Source organism: Chinchilla lanigera, unplaced genomic scaffold (assembly GCF_000276665.1).
Source record: "Chinchilla lanigera isolate Chin_1 unplaced genomic scaffold, ChiLan1.0 scaffold00002, whole genome shotgun sequence".
In the NCBI taxonomy this organism is placed as follows: domain Eukaryota; kingdom Metazoa; phylum Chordata; class Mammalia; order Rodentia; family Chinchillidae; genus Chinchilla; species Chinchilla lanigera.
Window position 1 is genome coordinate 21,492,836 of NW_004955403.1, and position 20,075 is coordinate 21,512,910.

At 37.6% G+C, this 20,075-nt stretch overlaps 1 long non-coding RNA gene across 1 annotated transcript in view; it reads right to left on the minus strand.

The window, feature by feature from the left end:
• Positions 1-810: 810 nt before the first annotated feature.
• LOC106148804 overlaps positions 811-20,075 on the minus strand; it is a 95,335-nt gene continuing 76,070 nt past the window's right edge. The window contains exon 3 of the long non-coding RNA XR_001234493.1: positions 811-874. This is a non-coding gene — a long non-coding RNA (uncharacterized LOC106148804). The remainder of the gene's footprint in view (positions 875-20,075) is intronic.

A 20,075-nucleotide genomic window follows, 5' to 3' on the forward strand; every position in this document is an offset into this window, starting at 1 on the left:
ACTTTGGAATATTCAAGAAAAGATTCAGACAATGCTCTAAAAATTCTTTTTTATTTCAAAGGAAGAGTGTAGACACCAAAAACATCCTGCACACTAAATGGGCATTTATTTATTTTTTGGTCAAATTTGCTTCAAAATTCATAGAGTGACAGCTTTGAGCCAAAGGTATATTTTAATGACTTCCAGCTTCTCTTGAACAATGGGGAAAATCAAATGTTTTTTTCCTGATATTTTAAAAATACACACAAAAGATGTTGTCAGTGCTGATATAGAAGAAGCACGGGACCAACAGCAGGGTACAGGTGGATTCAAAGTAAAGTACAAACATTGCCAGGATAGACTAAATTCCAAAACAGCCTGACAGTCATCTTTTACAGAGTTGGAGGTGAAAATCTGAAATACTTTTCTACATCTGCACTTTCGCTGGAGGGTAGGGGGCTCCTCCTGGGCAGATTCTACAAAAAACTTAAGTGTTCATTCCTTTCTTCACCCATGTTTTCCACTATTTTAATCAATGGCAAGAGCAAGAAAAAAATCCATGTGACTGCCTAGGACATTCTCCTTTTCCCACACTGAAACTTTTGTCTGTAGAGCTTGTTTTAGACAATTCTGTGTGATATTTGGAAAGTGTTCTAACTTCGCTATAGCCAGCAGTGAGAAGTTAGTTTTCTGCCTGGCTGCCTGAGGCTTCTTCCACTCCCAGCGGTAGAGCTTCCCTCCTATACCTCAAGAAAGAAAGAGTTGTTGCAGAAGGAAAAGGAAATTTTACCTTTTTCATATTTCCACAAAAGTTCAGTGTCCACTTAAAAACAGAATCGCATTCTTCTATCAGGTGGTCAAATGGATGTGCATAGGCATCAATGCGACCATTCAGCTAAAAGAGAACGGAAATAGTGCTGCCAAGGCTGTTTGTGCAAATGCACCCTGGCCGAATCTTTTTGCTCGATACTCATCTTTGCCTTCCAGTGTTATCTACCTTTCAGCACGGAATCCATTTGGAGCCTGCCCTTTTGGGCACTCTAATTTTCCTCCATTTAACCTTTAAAAAATTGACAATTTTTCTCCTCTTTACAATTTTGTGACTTTTGAGTCTATAGAAACCAGGAAATAAAATGCCATTTCCTTTATCCAAATTAAAAATGAAAGAAATTTGAAAAGAAAACAGAAAGTGAATGTTGAACTGTCAAGATCATCCACATTAAAGCACTAGATAATGAAAGCAAAACAGACCATCAACTATAGGTCAGCTCTTATTTGCATCCAAGCATTTCTTTGAAATAATATGATGTGAGTATATTTTGCAAACTTCAAACTCCTCTTATTTTAAAGCCATCTTCTGAAACATTTTATATTTAGCATTTGTTTAATGAATGCTGATTTGCAGAAGCATGATAAGAGATACAAAGATAAGAGTTACAACCTTTAAAATATTATTATTCACAATATTTGTTTGGAAATACTGTGAAAGGTTTTCACAATTTATCAATCTAAGAATATTGAATTCAATTACACAGCAGTGAGCTGCATATTGAATAATAAGAATTTATGAAACATAAAACAGTTATATTTGGACACAAGTCGCATATAGTCTAAGAATGGAAAAGATATTTGAAAGTAGAACTGTCTTCTAGATTTCTAAAGACTCATTTGCCCAGGAATACAATGACTCTATGCATATGCATGGTTCTGGTTTTTACAAAGCCTTTTTTCAAACTACAAGCCCTGTCACAAAGTGGGACAGTTATTTAATGACAACAACAAAGGCATTGCTCATTGTCCAGTCCTCATGAGAACTCTCAGTAGAGACTCTGGTTCATTTTTGTCACACTTCAGCAATTACAAGTTACAGCATTTTTCCTCAAAAAATCACCATAAAGAAATATAGAATATTTGAAATATTATTATTGTAAATGTTAAAAATTAGTAACAATTAGCAGTATGTTGTGTAGCACAAGATATTAATAATCTGAGCCCTGCATATGAAAGAAACCATGTCTATAACCTAAGCTGCTACAATTTTTTTGTCCTCCCCAGTCATCCTTTTCCTACAGGGCTGAATTTTTCTTATCGTTATTTTGTATTTAAATCATCATGTTATTTCTTTTGCAGTGTTTTGAGCAGGCAAGTACCAGTGAGGTTAGAGAAAAGAGGAACTTCCCTGGAAAAGTACTTTCTTGTACTTGCTTGCAATTTTTATAGACTATAATATTTTAATACAACTCTCATATGAAATCAAAACTATTCTGTTTAACAGCTGACTGGTGTTTGGTGCTAACTTGATTCTTAACAGGAGTATTTAGACAATCTCTCTGTGTGGAGATAAAGAATTTTCTACAGGATCTCCTCACCAAGTTTTCCAGTTAATCGGCTTTCCCATAGATGGAACATAACACTGGCACCTGCCACTGAAAGAGGACAGTTTTAATTTGGCTCATGGTTTCAGAGGATTCAGTTTATGGTTGGCTAGCTCAAGGCAGAAACATCATGGCAGAAGGGTGTGGTGAAGCAAGACTGCTCAGCTTATGGTGGTCAGAAAACAGAGAAGAAGGACCCAGGGTCCGGATATATTACCTAGGGTCACCTGTCTATGATTCATCTAGACACATGCAGAAGTGTCATTTATTAATCCCATGAGCAGTTATCAAGCCAATCATGCTGGCAAACCAACTTAACTATCACATCTATGCACATATGTCATGACAAAAGTGCATACTTTAATAAATGATTAGCGTTTGACTAGTAGTTGGAGACTATACACACATCTGCTCATTCACACCTGAATGTGTGCACATACATACTGAAGCATAAATGTTCCCCTAGATCCCATTCTGTATAATTTCTCTCAAATAAAATTTTAGGTCCATAGAAATAGAACTAATTATGCGTTAGTATTACCTTTTTCTTTGGTACTTCAACATCATACAACCACCAGTGGCAACAAACATTTCTCAGGAACAAAAGTGATTTGGGGAAATATGGAAAACAGAAGAAAACAAAACCCCAAAATTCACCTGAGACATGGGAGTCTGGAAACCTAGAAAGACCTCAGTTACTGGAGGAAAATCAATTTGTTATGACACTGTTTTGAAAAAGGATTTGAGATCCATGTAACCTAATGATACACTGCTCCTGATATTTGTGCTTTAAGGATAACATTCTGTTGCAGAAGGAGAAATTTTAAAACCTTCAATGATTAATGAATAAAAGCTTCCCTATTAGGTGGTGTTATCTAACCTTCCTTGGTACCAGTTCTTATTTTCCTTGCTTCTTGTTGATAACATTAATGGAACACCTGATTGCTATATTGTTCTTACTAAAAAGCTTGCTCCTTTATGCTCCAATGAGTTAGAGAAACTTGATTCCTTTTCTTTTAGCCAAGTTATGGAAATGGTCTAGTAGAGTCTTTTATGACTATGTAAGGAATAATGAGCTGAGTCCTTTTTAGTGGCTGTTCCCTCAGCCTTTCTTAGGTGAATATGGATGGAAACTATGTCCTAGAGAAGTCTTGTTACCAAGTGTTTATTACATTTTATGTTTGCCTGTCATCATAATCCTTCATAATATGTTTAACCAATTAATTGCCACAACATCCAACCTTCTGAGGCTTAGAAAGGGACCCTTGATAGATTGAAAGAACTACAAATCTCTATTTGGGCAAAAAGGAGAGAGGATTTTGTTGTTATTAATTAGTCATATATTAATTTCATATTTATTAAGTGTTCACAATTTAATGTCAACAACCAAATGTACTTAGAGAGACATATTGGGTTGTTATGATCGTTTTATACACTGTGTATTGATGACTTGAGGGCAGTTTCTTGTTGAGGGAAGAGAATGTGAGGCAATGACTTTTGGGAACTTTCTGGGGTAGGGAAAGGGTTAGTAATTTCTTACTTTAAAGAAATTTCACATACCCTAACACTATGTTAATGTGTAGCCTTCAAGGTATTTGACCATCTGGCTCCCTCCACTCTTTCTACTTTATGTTCTTAGCAACTCAACTAAGCTCAAAAACTGTTCCTCAGTATATCCTGTACTATTTCTACCAATTGTAATGAATATATTGAGTGTGGTACTGTATTTTCTGTAATCTTCACCTTTATGAGGTAGAGACTATTAGTATCATTTCACAAATGAGAAAAATTGTTGAAGATTTAAGAAATTTGCTCAAGGTCACTTTGTTAGCAAAGGGCAGAGTCTGCGTTTCAACCTAAACTGCCTGACTGTAGAGGTCTATCTATGTTATTATCTCTCTTATTATCTATCTATCTATCCTCTATCTATCTATTTATCTATCATCTATCTACCCAACCATGATCTACTTACCTACCTATGCATCTACCTACATCATGTCTATGTCTATGTCTTCCTTCTCTCATCTGTCTAACTAGCTATCTAGCTATCAGAGTATGGAGAGACTTACTTTCACTTTACATATGGGAAGTTATTCTCAAATGTCTAATGATAGCTTTTTATTGGGTCACTACTCAAATTTGAGAGAGAGAGAGACACTGCAAACTGTCTGATAGCCCTCTGTACTTCTGTAGATTTGTTGATTGCTGGGTCCTTACAAGTTATTGAGGGAGTCAGTTTGTTCATAGATATCCAAATTCAGTAGCCCTGACTTTTCTCCCATGTTAGCATTTGAAACCAGGGCTTTATGTGTGCTAGGCAAGTTCTGTACTACTAAGCCATAACCCCAGCTGGTTCATTTCTTTTGAGCTCTTCTTTTGCTTAAGTGACACTATCTAGGGTGCCAGTGTTAAGGGTTCAAGTGTAAGGTACAAAGCGTTGCTTTTGAAAATGGCTATACGAGTTTAATCCCTCTGGTTCCAGGTCAGTGCCTGACACTTAATTGGAGCTTAGTGCTTACTCCACGCACACAGCTTCTTTGAATGAGGATGTTGACCGTACAGGGACAAGGAGAGTATCTGGAGGCCTTAACTGCTCCTAATACAAACCTCCACACAGTCTTGTTACTGTTAGCTCTATTCCTCTAATATTTAGAGCTGGCCAGGGAGCCTGCAACCTTGACTGGTTCATACCATCCAGCCCTGGTATTATGGTTGTGTCTGGATGTCCCTCCAAAGCCTCATGCAGTCATGGGGCAGGCTTCTAAAGTTTATGATTGATTCTTGAGTGTGAGTGCCACACCTGCCCTGGAGCGGATAGTTTGCATACAATGTAAGGGAGGGAAAGAGGCTGCTTTCCTCCGCTCCTCCCCTTGTGTACTTGTTGCCTTTGCTGTTTTCTGCCACCATGAACTGTTGCCCTCTGCCATGTGCCACTCTGCCTTGGAGCCAGTCGAGTATGGACCAAAACTTTCACAAACGGTGAGCTATATAAACCTTTCCTCCTTAGTTCTGGGTGTCGGGTATTTCGTCTTAGCAATGACAGAAAAGTAATCAAGACACCTGGAAATCCCTTTCTCTTAAAATATCTTCCACTTACTCCCACCAGGGTTGCAGGCCAGACATCTTTTCTGTCTGAAAACCCATCACACATTCTTCTCTCTCCATGAAGCCCTTGCTGGCTTCTGTGGTTTATTATCTCCAGTCGCACTTTTTGTGAAATATTCTATTCATGTTCTGTTATTCCCAAATAAATTCGGTTTCTTCTCAGGATTGCATTTAAAAAATATTCTTCATATTCCTTTCAGTATCTTGTTCATAATATTCAGCATATTGTGAGAACAACATCAACATTCAGGCAGTCATTGTTCATTCCTATAGTCATTATGGCAAAGGAAGGAAACTTTTCCCAGGAATTATACATTTTCATAGCTTTGCTTCATAATTAATTAACAATTAGGAGTAAGCTGCATAAATGATATGCTTTCTCATTTTTAAATGCCCACTTTATGTTAAATATACACTAACACCATTTTCCCCAATGGCACTGCAAGGCAGTATGGGTCATCCATTTTACAGCTAGTGAAGCTACAGATTGGGAGGTTAAATGGTTTGGTCAGTGAAAAAAGTTATGGTTATAAGACATATATAATAAAAGGCTTTTAGTTGATATAATATTTTGATTTCCCAAGCAAACCTTAGTAATTATTATCCTTCTCTTACTGTTAAATCTGAGGAGTCCTTGGGAACTTCTTAACAGGTCGTCAAAGCATTTTCAAAGCCTCCAGGAGGTCAGATACTCCCATGGTGGGTCACCGTTTGCCATTGTCCCTATCTTCTCTCTGTTGTCCAGTGGAGCTCTCTAGGTAGTGCTCAAATTATACCTGCCAAAATTAGCGAACTCTTACGCAAAACCCGAAGACCTCTTTTTTTAGTGGCAGATGTATTTGACATTATCACACGGATCCATCTGGAATCCAATTTACTTTGGGGACCACTGACATTCTTAAAGCTTCACTGTGTTGCCAGTGATGATGTCTGTGCAATGTAGTTTGTGGTTTCTCATTGATAGTTCAATTTTTCTGAACAAAGCAGCTTCTACAGAAGTTAAGCTCTTTGATATTTACAGTACAGAAAGAAATTAAAATTTCTTGCAAGATATCTTTGAAAAACCTAAAATATAAAAGTTTTTGAGTCTTTTTTAGGTTGCTGCCTGACTCTGATTGCTAAAAGACTACCAAGAAAAGCTGCCAAATTTGACACATTTTTGTGTGATTCATGAGAGGGAAAATTTTACAAAGAGATTTTTTTTTTGAGATATTGGGCTTTGATCTATGTTTCTGTGAACCAAATGGTGTGTTCTGATTCATTTAGGCTTGACTGTTCTACAAATTATGGTAGAATTTTTCCTCTGAGTTTTAAATGTATATTTATCATAAGAAGAGTCATGATAAATTATTGAAAATATTTTAGCAAAATAATCACTGATGAAATTTAGAAGAAATTATCTTGGACTTTGAAATTTATTCTGGATATCTGCTGTTTTGGCTTAAAAGAATGAATTGCTAGTGGTAGCAAAATTTCAGTAAAATTTGATTTTTTACAGTTCCTTAAATCAAATATCTGCTAAGTGAGAACACTTCCCAACATTTCATTTACACTAGATTTCTTAGATTTCAGGAGTAAATACTGATTATTACAGTTGAACTGACTGTGTGAAAATACACACTGAGCATTAAGACAGCTGAAATGAGCAAGTTAGCCACAGGATACTTTCCTTATTTCATGTGTATAGACACAGTCTTAATTCCAGAAGTAGTAGAGAAATATTCCTAATTAAAGTCATTTTTTCCCATGTTGTGAGAAACAAGAGCTCAAAGACATGGTCTCAGTATGTTGACACTGCATTTATGGTTTATAATAAAGTACATTGTTCTCCACCCTCTGGTTTACAAACTGGACTCTGGCAAATCCATGCAGGGAAATGATCTGCAGGTCTTCTGACAGTGAGGAGGGAGAGACTGGCAGTCACCTAAATGAGAATGAAATGCCTCTGAGCATGACAATTATAGTATTTTCTAAATTTTTGCAATCTGCTCTCTCCACATTTAGCTGCAAAGAAGACCTCGATTGTATAACAGATGGACCTTTCCAAAAAGATTTCCAACTAAGAGCACCAAATAGCCTAGTAACTTCTCGGGTGAGAACACAATCTGAGAGTTAGTGAACACTCAAATTGATTCAGAGAAAACATTCACGAAGGAAGAGAGCAGCATTTGTTGTCTGCATTCAATATTTGTGAAATCTGGCACAGATAAAAATTGAAAGAGTGTTTGTGAATTACACATGAGGAGAATTTTAGAACAGAGACCAACTCAATCCTAAATTATGCCTTTAACTCATTAAGTAGTTTTAAAAAGGGGATAAGATTAAGAAACTTGAAGAAGATTGGAGTTAGGGCTGGGGATTTAGCTCAGTGGCACAGAGCCTGCCTGGCAAACACAAGGTCATGAGTTTGATTCCCGGTACCAGAAAAAAATTTTTTTTAAAAAAAGAAGATTGGAGTTAATAAAAATGAAACTGAACTTGGGTTTTTAAGTTCTGCTAATTTTTAATAATGTAATACTCTTTAAGTGTCTTTGATGGGCTGCAATATGTACAAAATACATAGGCCACATGGTCTTCTCTTTTTTTACTTTTTCATTATTAACCTTTAGATTAAAAATGACCTGTTTCTAGGTTGTCAACTATAATTTGTTACCCTCTTTGAACTTGTACTTGACTAAGTATGTCTTAGTTATTCTTTCTATAGGTGCTATATTTATATTTCCTTTTGCCTCCAGCTAGTACCTAAAGGAACACTATTTTTGCATAATAGTTATTCTTTTTATTCTAGTAAATGGAAAAACAGATGCAAGAGTAATGTACACAGTTGAGTCTTCACTTCTTTCCTGGCTTCCTAAATAGAATGTAAATCACATTAGAAAAATATCTCTTTCCAGAAATCTTCTTTCTATACTTGAATGTTTCTTCTATTCTTGGACATTCCAGATGTCCTCTGAAGATGTTTCAGTGTAGCCCATCATCTTCAAGCAGATTTGACTGGAACTTGGGGTCTCTTAGCAACTTTCTTATTTTGGACACCGCTTTACTGCAAACTGAGTCTTATATGTTGGTAGTATGTATGAATCTGTGTGACAAAATTATCACATATTTACAGGAAGTGTTTACATGGCTGAAATAAAAGATACAATATTATGTTTCCACTTAATAGTACTAGGAACGTTAAGCCATTGTTATATTGAATTTCTTTAAAATACTCTGAACATTTACATAGTCATAAATAATGTTTACATACAAACACATTTGTACATCTGAAGTCTTCTCCCTTTGATAATTTCCATCCTCTTCAATATAAATGTTCTATCACTTATATGCACTATTTATAGTAAAATATGTCTTAAACTATTAATATCTTATATACAAGGTACATCATCTCCAATCAACAACAAAGTGCAGTGGATAGGTACTGTATTCAGATATTGATTGTGTAAGTTTGTTTCATTTTGTGTACTTAGCCCTTGCACACATACCTCAATTACTTTCATTCCAGAAGATTCTACAATACTGAAGGAGGGATAGAGTGAAAAGTGAATTTAGGAGAAATTAAAGAGTTTTTAGATGAAGAGAAACGAATGAAAAGTGATAAAAGATGAGATTTTTAACATGGTAAATAAAAAAGAAAGGTTATTCCCTCACCAAAGATAAAGGGAAGAAAACAATTTCATGTTTAGGGGGAAACAAGAAGGGGACAGTCATTCTAAGGCTGCACATCGGCAGAGCTCAAGGCGAGAGTTGGCTTCCCTGGAAGTTGCGGATCTAGAAGGGAGGGTGGATGAAGGAGCAGTTGGCAGAGGATGTTAGAAGGCGTTTCCAAAACACATCCTTGTGCCCAAAGTGGCAGGCAATCAGCTAGAATGTGGCCCCGGGGGAGGCCATGTAGGATGAGTCAACAGCAATCTTAGCTGTAACATGGGTTCTGATGACTCAGGGACAGCTTGCCCCCTCACCGTGCCAGCCCTCTTGACAACTTCAGGACCTTAGACTATGTATAGCATCATGGAGGCCTGGAGCAGCTCTCAGTAGCAGTTAGGCATTCTACCAGCTCTGGAAAACAAAGTTTCAGCATTGGAAAACTAAGAGTCATCCCACTAAAGCATGCAAATTAAATGATGAACAAATTTATATTCTTTCACAGTACGTTTTGATGCCTGAGGGTCCTAGGTGGGGCAAACACATTGTCCCTGGGTTGAAGAAGGGTAACCTAAAGTTCAGATCATTTACATAACTTCTTCAGAATCATAGAACTGGTAAAGAGCAGAGCAAGGATATGGACTCCAGTGCATAGCATGCCCAGGATGCACAATCAACTGTGATTTTCTGTATTCCAGAATTAGGCAATAGTAGCAAACCATGAAATAGCAGCCACATCCCACATCTAGAGATGGACAAGGACACTCTGTGTGCCATGGGAAGGGTGACTCTGAGAAAGGAGTAGGCACTCATACAGGCCAGAACTGAGGGCTCTAATTCAAGTCACAAGTTTGAAAGCCAGTGTTTTGAATTACAATTGAATTCTCCAACTTTTGCTTAACTGGATCAAAATCTTTAGGAAAAGTGAGAGCTAGTATATCAGTACCTAACTATTCACTAACCTGCACACGCTAGCACAGTATTAGATAACAGAATGTAAAATAGATTCATGGCTATGAAATCTATTCTCATTCTCACACTTCAGCCAGTTAAAAAGAAAATATCTATGTAACATTATAACACATACGGCTAAGAAATTTCAGTGCCGTCAAGAAATACAACTTCCAAAGCTCATGAAACATTTTTTGCTTCATTGAAATTTCTCTGTATATTTCTTTCCTCTTTGAATTTTGTGAATCATATGTGTGGTTTATATTTTAGCACTTCTTTCCCTTCAGTATTTCTAGTTTCTTTTTTTTGGTTGATATTTACTTTCTTACTCTGGAAACTCTGCTTTATACTAAATTAATCTTTATTTTTGTCTTTATTGAATCTTCAATTTCAGAAATTTCTATTTAGTTAACTTGATTGACTCTACACATTTTGAACCCATGTCTATAGGGGTTTATTATGTGTGATTTCAAATTTCATCCCATTCTTTCTATCAGAGGCTTGATATAAGGATGATCTTTCTTATGACGTTTAACATTCATTAGGCTAGGAACTTTTGTGAGTCTTATTTGTATTAAGGTGTGTAATTTTCATAACCTAAAATCAGGTACTGTTAACAGATATGCAAACAGAGACAAAAATCAGACAACTTGAAGGGATAGAAGGAGTGTGTGTATGTGTGTGCATGTGTGTGTGTGTGTGTGTATGTAAGAAGCATGACTAGTAAAATCCATTGCCAAACCTTAATGGAAATAGTTCGTGAGTCAAATAAGACATCAAGATTTACACACGACTGAAGTCATGAGATCATTTTTTTCTTTCTACACAAAACTTCCCCCAGTCTTTCATGGGTAACTACAAGGAGTTTTCTGACTCTTCTCATTCTCCTTGGGTGATGGTTCCTTACCATTTGTTGTTGAGAAAAATGGATGAGCTGACTCAAAGGACATTGCTCTCTGTGGCTCAGATGCCCAGTTTCACTAGAATTCATTTATATGAACCTGAGGCATGGAAATATAAATCAGTTTCTGAAGTCTCCAGTTGACTCTGAGACAATAGATATAATTTCAGGCAGAATGTAGTTCACAGTTGTAACCACAACAACTGTGCAATCAATCTGAAAACTTGACAGCATTGGATTCAGAGAATCTAGAGTTGGACATCGCTCCTCCAACTAGCTGAGCACTCTACACAAATATTTTCTTCTCTCGTGTTCACTTTTTTCTCTCATGTTGTTTCTCCATCTGTCAAATAATAATGTTTATCTTTACATGTTTTGGAAATAGAAATATTCATGAAAACACCCGTAATATCCATGCACATAAGTTCTCAATAAGTTTTAACTGTAGTTATATCCAAAAGAAAAAAGAATTCACACCAAAAGGGGAATATTTATACCTTAATCTAAATTATGTTTCTTTTCCATAAAAAAGTAGCATTTTTTCCAGACCCACAGAATAACTCATATATATGGTAACTTAATTGAATAGAATGTTTCAAACAGATATTTGATGACTGAAAGCCACATATGGTGATTTACATAGCGTGGGCAGTGTTAAAGAATTAAACTCAGAAAGCTTTTTCAGAGGTCTCATTCCCATGAAGTCATTCCAGTGACTCCAGCCTTGAGAGTACTTATCCCTAGGCTAAAGAGAAATAGCAACAAGACTAAGCGAGTTTGTTTTTAAAAACCTCGAACTGCCATGACAAAATAGCCGAGCATGGGAGGCTTACTTTCTCCCTACCCTGGAGAGTGGGCATCTGAGGCCACGACTTGAGCATCGTCATGCTCTGGGGACTTCCCTCCTCCTTGTTTGTCAACAATAGGTGATGGTTTCCTTCTCACTACACCTCGCATGACTTTTCCTGGGTGTGTGAGTTCTCTCTCTTTCCTTATAAACACAAATCCCACTGTAGAAGTCTCAACCATATAACTTCACCATCTAAACTTAGTTATCTTCCAAATCCCACTCCAAACATCATTCCACTGAAGAGCAAGACTTAAATATGAACTTGGGAATTGTGCTCACAAACATTCTATCCATGACAAAACTTAATATTTCCAAACAGTGAAATACAGTTCATACATGAGTGTTCTATAAAGCAGCTCCATCTAACAAGGACACAATTCTTTTCTTCTGGGTTCAATTTTATCAATGAACAACAAGAAGATTTCTCAAAGTGATCACAATTTTTACTGATATATTTGGTTAGAAAAATTAGGAAAATATTTTGAAGATTAATATATAAGCTACTTCAAAGCACAGTCTCTTTGGTGGTGGGAGGAAATCACACAATCATTTCAGGTGTAATTGACAAAAAGATTGTTGCCCAAAATAAAAGGAAGCAAACCAGGACATGTCTAAGATATGGGGATCTGATTTATATCTGGCACCATGACCTTTTCGCCAGCATTTAACCAGGTAACAGGATTTTTTCCAATAAAACAGAAGAAATTTCCAAAAGAGTCAAAATATTTAACTGTGAAATTTATGGATCGAGTGTCCAGGCATTTATAGAACAAAAATCTCATCTTTTGAAACTAAAAATCAATGTTTAGGGTGTGAGTAGTCCCAGGGGATCTGGCTTTTCCTGTGGAATTAACGTATGTGGCACAAGTAAAATAGAAAAAGATGGGTACAGCTGGGTGTTGCTGTGGGCACAGACACTGATTAGCAAGTGTTTTCTTACACGAATGAGGTTCCATGAGCCCGTGCTGTCAGAAACACAGCTGCACATCCCAGCTGCACAAATGCAGTGTGAGCATGTAAGGGAGGAGCTGAGAAAGGAAAGGGCTCAGAGGATGACCGCGGTCTCCATCAGACATTTGCCCCAGGTAGTGGTGACATGTGCATAAAGATTCACATGCAAATGCATAAAAACTTCTAAGCTCCTAGCTACATGCGCAAGTGGAATAACATGATCAAGCAATTATGATAAAGTAGTCACAGAGTAACCCTAGTCATTCTCACTACTTTCTAGGAGACTGAGTAAAACTGAGATGAGATTCTGAGCCACATGCAAAGACTAATTTTTAAGAAAGACAAAAGATTTCTACTACCAGTTACCACACTCAATAACAGCTTTATTTGTTTACCCTTTACAGTACTTTTCTTTTTTATTTTTTTTTTTTTGGTTTTTCTCTGGTACCGGGAACCGAACTCATGACCTTGCGCTTGCCAGGCAGGCGCTTTGTCTCTGAGCTAAATCCCCAGCCCCTACAGTACTTTTCTTACATGTTCTCATTTGAATTATCACAACCAGGGAGGCAGGAAGCACATGCATTTATACCTGTGAAAGTTAAGCAAGGGAAGGCTTTTTTTAAAATGTGGCCAAGATCAAGTTGCTAATTAAAAGCAGAGTTGAATCATTAATACAGGTCTTCAATTCCTGTTTCTTTCAGTTACATCATGTTGAGTCTAAATAAGTCTTTTTTATTTTAAAGAGAGTAGTAAAAAAAAAAATAGGAAAATACCAACATCACAGACATTAACAAAACAAAGCAAGAACGTTAACAATGATACAGGCTTTCAAAACAAAATGATAGGGATTAACAGTGGTTTTTACATTACATATTGTTATGTTCAACAAAGTTGAATTATTAAAGAGAATAAAAGCTAATTATTAAATAAAACATTAGAGATAATACAGAGTTTCACTAGACAAGATGGTAGGAATTCACCAACGGTTGTTCTATTGCATATTGTTGTCTTCAAATCAATTGCTGAGATTAGCAGCATGCAAAATTGGTCAAAATATAAAAAATTTTAAGCATTAGCTGTTTCTTTCAATAGAACACAAGACATGAGCAGTACAGTTATCCCAGATGTCCTTCTACATACATATATATTTATATTTTGCCTTCCTTCTTTCCTTCTTTTTCTTCTTTTCCTCATCCCAGTTGTTCCTTCGTTTGAGCAATTTCTTTCCATTTCATATTATCTATTGTACATTTGGGGTTTTATTTACTCTTTCAGACTCTTACACTAGGGAGACAATATGATGTTTACATATGTGGATCTGATTTATTTCACTTATGAGTATGGTGTCTTGTTGCATTAATGTGCCTACAAAAGCCTAGAGTTTATCATTTTTATAGCTGAGTAATACTCCATTGTATAAAAATACCACATCTTTTTTATCCATTCCTCAAATGATGCACATTTGGGGTGTTTCCAAGATTTAGCTATGACAAATTGTGCTGCTATAAACATGGGTACACACATATCACTGTAGTATGTTTTTAATTCTGGGAAAATACCCAGAGGGGGAATTGCTGGATTAAGTGGGACCTCTAATCCTAGTTTTGTGAGCAATCTCTGAACTGATTTCCACAGTGATTTCACCAACCTATACTCCCACCAGCAGTGGAGAAGTGTTCTAGATAAGTTTTGTCAAAAAGTATTTTCTCCCCTAAACTCGACATCTCATATAATAATAAAAATCTCAGTGTTTTCAGTCTGTAAAAATGCAAGAGAGAGATATTACTGACAGTCATCTGATTTATTAAATCAACTCATTCTATTTTTTGAGAAAAGATCAAAATTATCCAGTATAATTATATTAACCTTTGTACTTACACCATATTTTCTAACTTTTTAATCATCTTAGATGAGTTGCATTCATTGTCTAATTAATAGAATTTTTGGTAAGCAGGGAGATAAAGTTACCTTATTGTTTCCTACAAAACAATCTTCCATAATCTTTCACCATAAGATAATTGTGTATAACACAAAATGAGGAGTTAAGAGCCTGACAGTACCTATCTTCTACGAATGAATGAATAAAAAGAGCTGGCAGCCAGAAAGATCATTAAAATTGGCCTTTCATAATACAGTGCAGTGAATTTCAAGTTAACAGTGAAAATGTGCTTAAATATAAATTTGGCAGTGCTAAGTCTTAAAGAAGTGCTATTGTTCTTATTATACCATGGTTTAAAATTATAGCTCTTATTTTCAAGTGTTAAAATAGGGAACTTTACAGCCTGAGAATACATCCTAAAACATCTTGTAGTATTGTATAATCAAATGAAATAGGGCATACTTACACATATTAAAGGTGTAACACTATAAAACAGGAGTTAAGAACAGTAATTGTAGTGTAAATGCTTTCTCTGTACATATATTTTGTGTTTGCTTACCCTGTAAAGTAGATATTTACTATCTATAATTTGTGGCCAAGTAAATCAAAATGGTAAGAAGTTAGTAGACTCCTCTGGGTGTCTTACAGTTCTCTTGGTGAAATCAGGTGAAAGACATAATCACTGTGTGATTTGTTCCATTTTTCTACTTTACCTTTCCATCCAAACCACATGATTCATGCAGCAATTTTCTACCATCCGTCCAACTTAAAAATGTAGATGACATTCAGTTTAAAAAGTTTTAGTCCCTTTTGTCTCCTCTGTACTGACAAGAATGTACAGAATGTCCTTATAATAAGAAAATGCCATTTTTGCACATTCAGAATATTAAAACTTATGAGCTCACTACATTTCTCCATATATTAGCTACCAACTTCCATATGTAGATATTGGGCTTTATTCTTTCTGGAAGAAATGTAGTTTATTGTCTGTTCAATACTTCAGTCACCTTTGTCCAGAACAATGAATACTTTCTGACGATACATGAAAAAAGGAAACTTCCTCACCTCCGGGAACCTCAGGTGAGATTCAAGTGCAGAATTCATAGCCCAGTTAGTGGAGCTGCAGAAGCTTATTACAGTCCCAAGGGCTTGTCAATTTATACACTTTGAGTTTTGGGAGATTGTTTTAAGAAAGAGAATAAGAAGTAGTTTGAATTTTGAGATTAGTCAGGCATAGATTTGAGCTCTAGCTCTACTCTCCCACTATATGTAAATGACTTATCTGCTTTACCACTGAATACTTCTAGCTATGATGTGGGAGTAATTATTATTCAAAGATCTCCAAGGGAAATTAAAAATAATACATGGAAGCTTCTTAGAACTGTCCCTGCCAGTTAGTATATATTTAATAAAAAGGAGCATTTTTTTAAAGGAAATGTCTGATAAATTTTAGGCTATAGAATATTTGCTTCTCTTGGGAGGAGAGTATAACAGGAAATACACATATTGAAAGCTTCAGTGAATGTACAGTTTGCACTGTAACCCTCACCTCTACATGAAGAATGAACCTTTCTGTATTGTGTTTATCCATTTAACAACTAAGATTCTTTGAATAGGTTAAAGGCCTATAATCACTTAGAGTCCTGATTTATATTAGAGTCCTGACTTATACTAGGCTTCCTGGTTATTTGATTTGGGGGAAATGACTTTAAAACCCTGTGGACTCCAGTTTTACCATCTCTAAAAACAGAGTAATAGCAGTTTCTGCATGTATCAAAATATTACTGTGATAATCGCAATTGTAAGATATGTAAAGTATACACAAAATGCCTGTCAGGAGCAAACGTTACCTATTTGTTAGTTATTAATATCATTAACATGTTGTATTTTCTCATTTCTCTTTTCCTTTCCTTATAAAAAATGGTAGTTATAACCTCTTTCTCTTTAATTTCTTCTTTCTCATCACCCTACCTGTAGTTTGCATATAAATCTGTTTATTTACAAAACAGCTCTTTTCTTTTGTAGCTGTCAACAAAGGTCCGTACAGTGTACAGATTTCGTGTTTTATGTCTCTCCATGTGTATCACTCAAAGGTGTCTTCTTCTTTCCTGACCTTGAAAAGCCCAGAATCTGTTTGTTGGGTCTTTGATCACTTAAAGCCATTAGATTTCCAATAACTTAACCTAAATAACTTAAGAAACCTCAACTCTATGCTTGTAGCCATCCAACAAGACAGAAGAGGGTGGGTCTTATAATGTGGTTATCAGCTGTACAGAGTAGCATACAGTGAGTGGGGTATGAGCCTCACTGACAGTGGGATTATGGGATTTCAGGTGCTGGTGACCAGGTGGTTTGGAGCAGCTAAGGACAGTGGTATTAAGTGATCAAGGATTTGACTTTCTCTCAGAAAGGGTAGAAGCTCATCTCAGTCTAGTTCTTCACAAACACACACAGAGAACAGGGTAAAAGCCTCTAATGTGTGGGCAGAAACCTGTACTTCAATATCTTTATATTGATAAACTCCAAGTCTTTTGGGTTTAAACTTTAAATTATTGTCTTAGTTTCATTTTTCCCAAACAAATCACACACACACACACACACACACACACACACACACACACACGCTCATGCCCTCTGTTGTACAAATCTTTTTTTTTTGTCTTTTTGAGACAGGGTCTTGCTATGCAGTTCAGGCTAGTCTTACGTTCACTTTGTTGCACAGGTTGGTCTCAAACTTGCAATATCCTCCTGCCTCAGCCTCCCAAGTGCTGGGATTACAGGCATGCACCACCTTGCCTGGCTGTTATATCAATCTTATACATAGTGGCACTGCATATACAGTTTTCAGTCTAGAACCTAGTGAATTAACTGTGACATCACCTTGTTATTGCTCCAGGTCTCTGATCAGTCACCAAGTGCTATTGACTGTCTTCCTGATCACTCAGTATCTTCCTTCACAGCTGCCACTGCACAATCCACAAGGTTATAACATTGTGCATGGGTTACAGGAACAGGCACCTAATTATTCTTAAATATAATCTCTACTTTAGTCCCTGTCCAGCAGCCAGAGTGACCTTTCTCAATAAAAATCTGATCTCTTTCTACACCTAAGTTGCTGCTTCTTGCAAGGAGTTCACAGCTGTGGTGGAGTAACACAGGCTCTGCCCCCAGCAGGGGTGGGGGTCATCACGGCACTGGCAATGGGTTTGGTGAATAGCACTACTTAATGAGAGCAGGCAGTGTATTTCCACAGGAAAACTGAATCAGCAAATATGGGTGGATTTCCCACTACACAGCTTTGATGCTTTCCTAGTGATCAGGGCAGTGGATGAAGAATATCTGTGGAGGGACTTAGCTGATGCTCTTCAGTTTGACTAGTAAAGGACTGTAGTGGTTTGCCCATTATAATGTTCTTTTTTCCACTCACCAGCTGTCTTCGTTACTTTTCCCATTGCTGAGACAAAATAGCCAATACCCAAGTTAAAGGAGGAAAGATTTACTGTAGCTCACCTTTTATACATGTTTCGGTTCACAATCAGCTGGTTCCAAGGCAGAGTAGCATGGCAGAGGGGTATCATGGAGGAGAAACAGTCCATGGTAAAACATGGCAGAAGGCAGCCAGAAGGGGAGTAGCAAGCAGCAAGTGATGGCAGCAGCCTTCTTTCTGTCCCTTATATTCTTAGGGTGCCCTTAGGGTGGGTAGTACGCACACCCAGGATGGGCACACTTAATCCTGGCATCACAGCATCAATCCCAGGATCACACCAAAGATATAGCCACTTCTGAAAAACTCCATCTGTGACCAAATGTGGCTTTGGGGGAAATCCAGATATAAGCCATAACATCAGCTGTAGAATGGGTTGTACACAAATATATATGATTCAGTACTTACCTATTTATTTGTTTCTGCATGAGATACTCTTCCACATATGCCCTACCCATAATGTTCCTCTTTTCCTACAGTACTGATTAAAAAGGACACTTGCCCCTATTTTTCTCTTTTTCCACTGTGCTCAGCCCCCACCTCTGTTGCAGGATGTACTATAAAACTTGAGTCTACATGCTCTTTACGTGTTTGTCACATCTGATCAGCCCTGACACCTGGTCAACCATGTTCTTTCACATGGTAGTCACTGAAAAGATGAAACAGTAACTCAGAGAAAGGCTGAGTGAGAAGGATCTATGTGATAGCTTATAGAATGTCACTTTCTCCCCACCCCAATCCCTGGTAAGTGTGTGTCTATTCAGAAGGGTGAGGAGGGAGCAGACTGGCAAGGAAATAACTGTCTGTCAGTTACAGTCTGAGTCTCTGCCCTCCATGCACACATGGCAGACAGGAGGTCCTCACTCAGAAACCCCAGGGACTGCTCTTGCTGGGGTGTGCTTAAGGTCCCTCCCTGTGAGTACCCTGCATTGAGTGAGCAAGTACTCCAAGAGCTGCTGGTCCCATGGTTCGAGTCCGTGCTTTACACCCACCACCACGGTTCTCAGCTGAAATTAGTGGAGAAAGCTAGGTATTTCCCATCTACTTCCTAGGGGCAGAGTGGGTGGCCCGGCACCCCACCACCATTACAGTCTGAATCTCTGCCCTCCGGGCACCCGCGGCAGACAAGAGGTCCTCACTCAGAAGCCCCTGGGACTGCTGTAGCTGTGTTACATGTGTGAGTGCTCCCTGTATGCACCCTGTGCCAAGTGAGTGAGTGCTCCAAGACCTGCTTGTCCAGCAGTTCAAGTGTGTGCTTTACTTGTGCCCAGACCCCCTGAGGGGTCACAGGCACGGGCAGCCTGTGATTGCCGCATCTGGGTGCATCTGGTTCCTATATGTGTCCTGAACTGACTGGAGACAGAAAATCAGGTGGTTCAAAAACTACCGACCCTGCAGTTCATGTCTGGGTTTTGACTGTACCCTGAATTGCCTGAGGACATAGGTATACTGGACTAGGATTGTCACACCAGTGCAACCCGAGTCTGGGCTGTGCACGTGCCCTGAACTACAGGGGGACACTGGATCAGACAGTCGGCCATCAGCTGACACCAATGCTTGCATCTGAGACTGGGGAAAACTAGATATAAATCAACAATTTCCAGAAAACCCAAGACTAAGTAGTGCTTCTCAGGGGACACTGAGAGGCAAACCTGACCAACAGGAAAGCTAGGGACGCTAGTGGCCTTTGCTGTGTAGCCACTCAAGAGGGAAACTGAGCTTTCTGTATCTGGTAGCAAACATGAAAAAATGAAGGACTAAAACACAATCCCAGAACTCCACCCCACTCAGAACAAGTCCAGGAGATATTGACATAGGAGAACTTGGTAAACACATGCCTGAAATAGCTGAAATGATTGCAATGGAAGTAAAGAAACAACTCCATAGGACCATAGAAGAGGTGAGGTCAGAAATAATCTGTCAGGTAAAAAATGAAATGACAATAATAGTGAAGG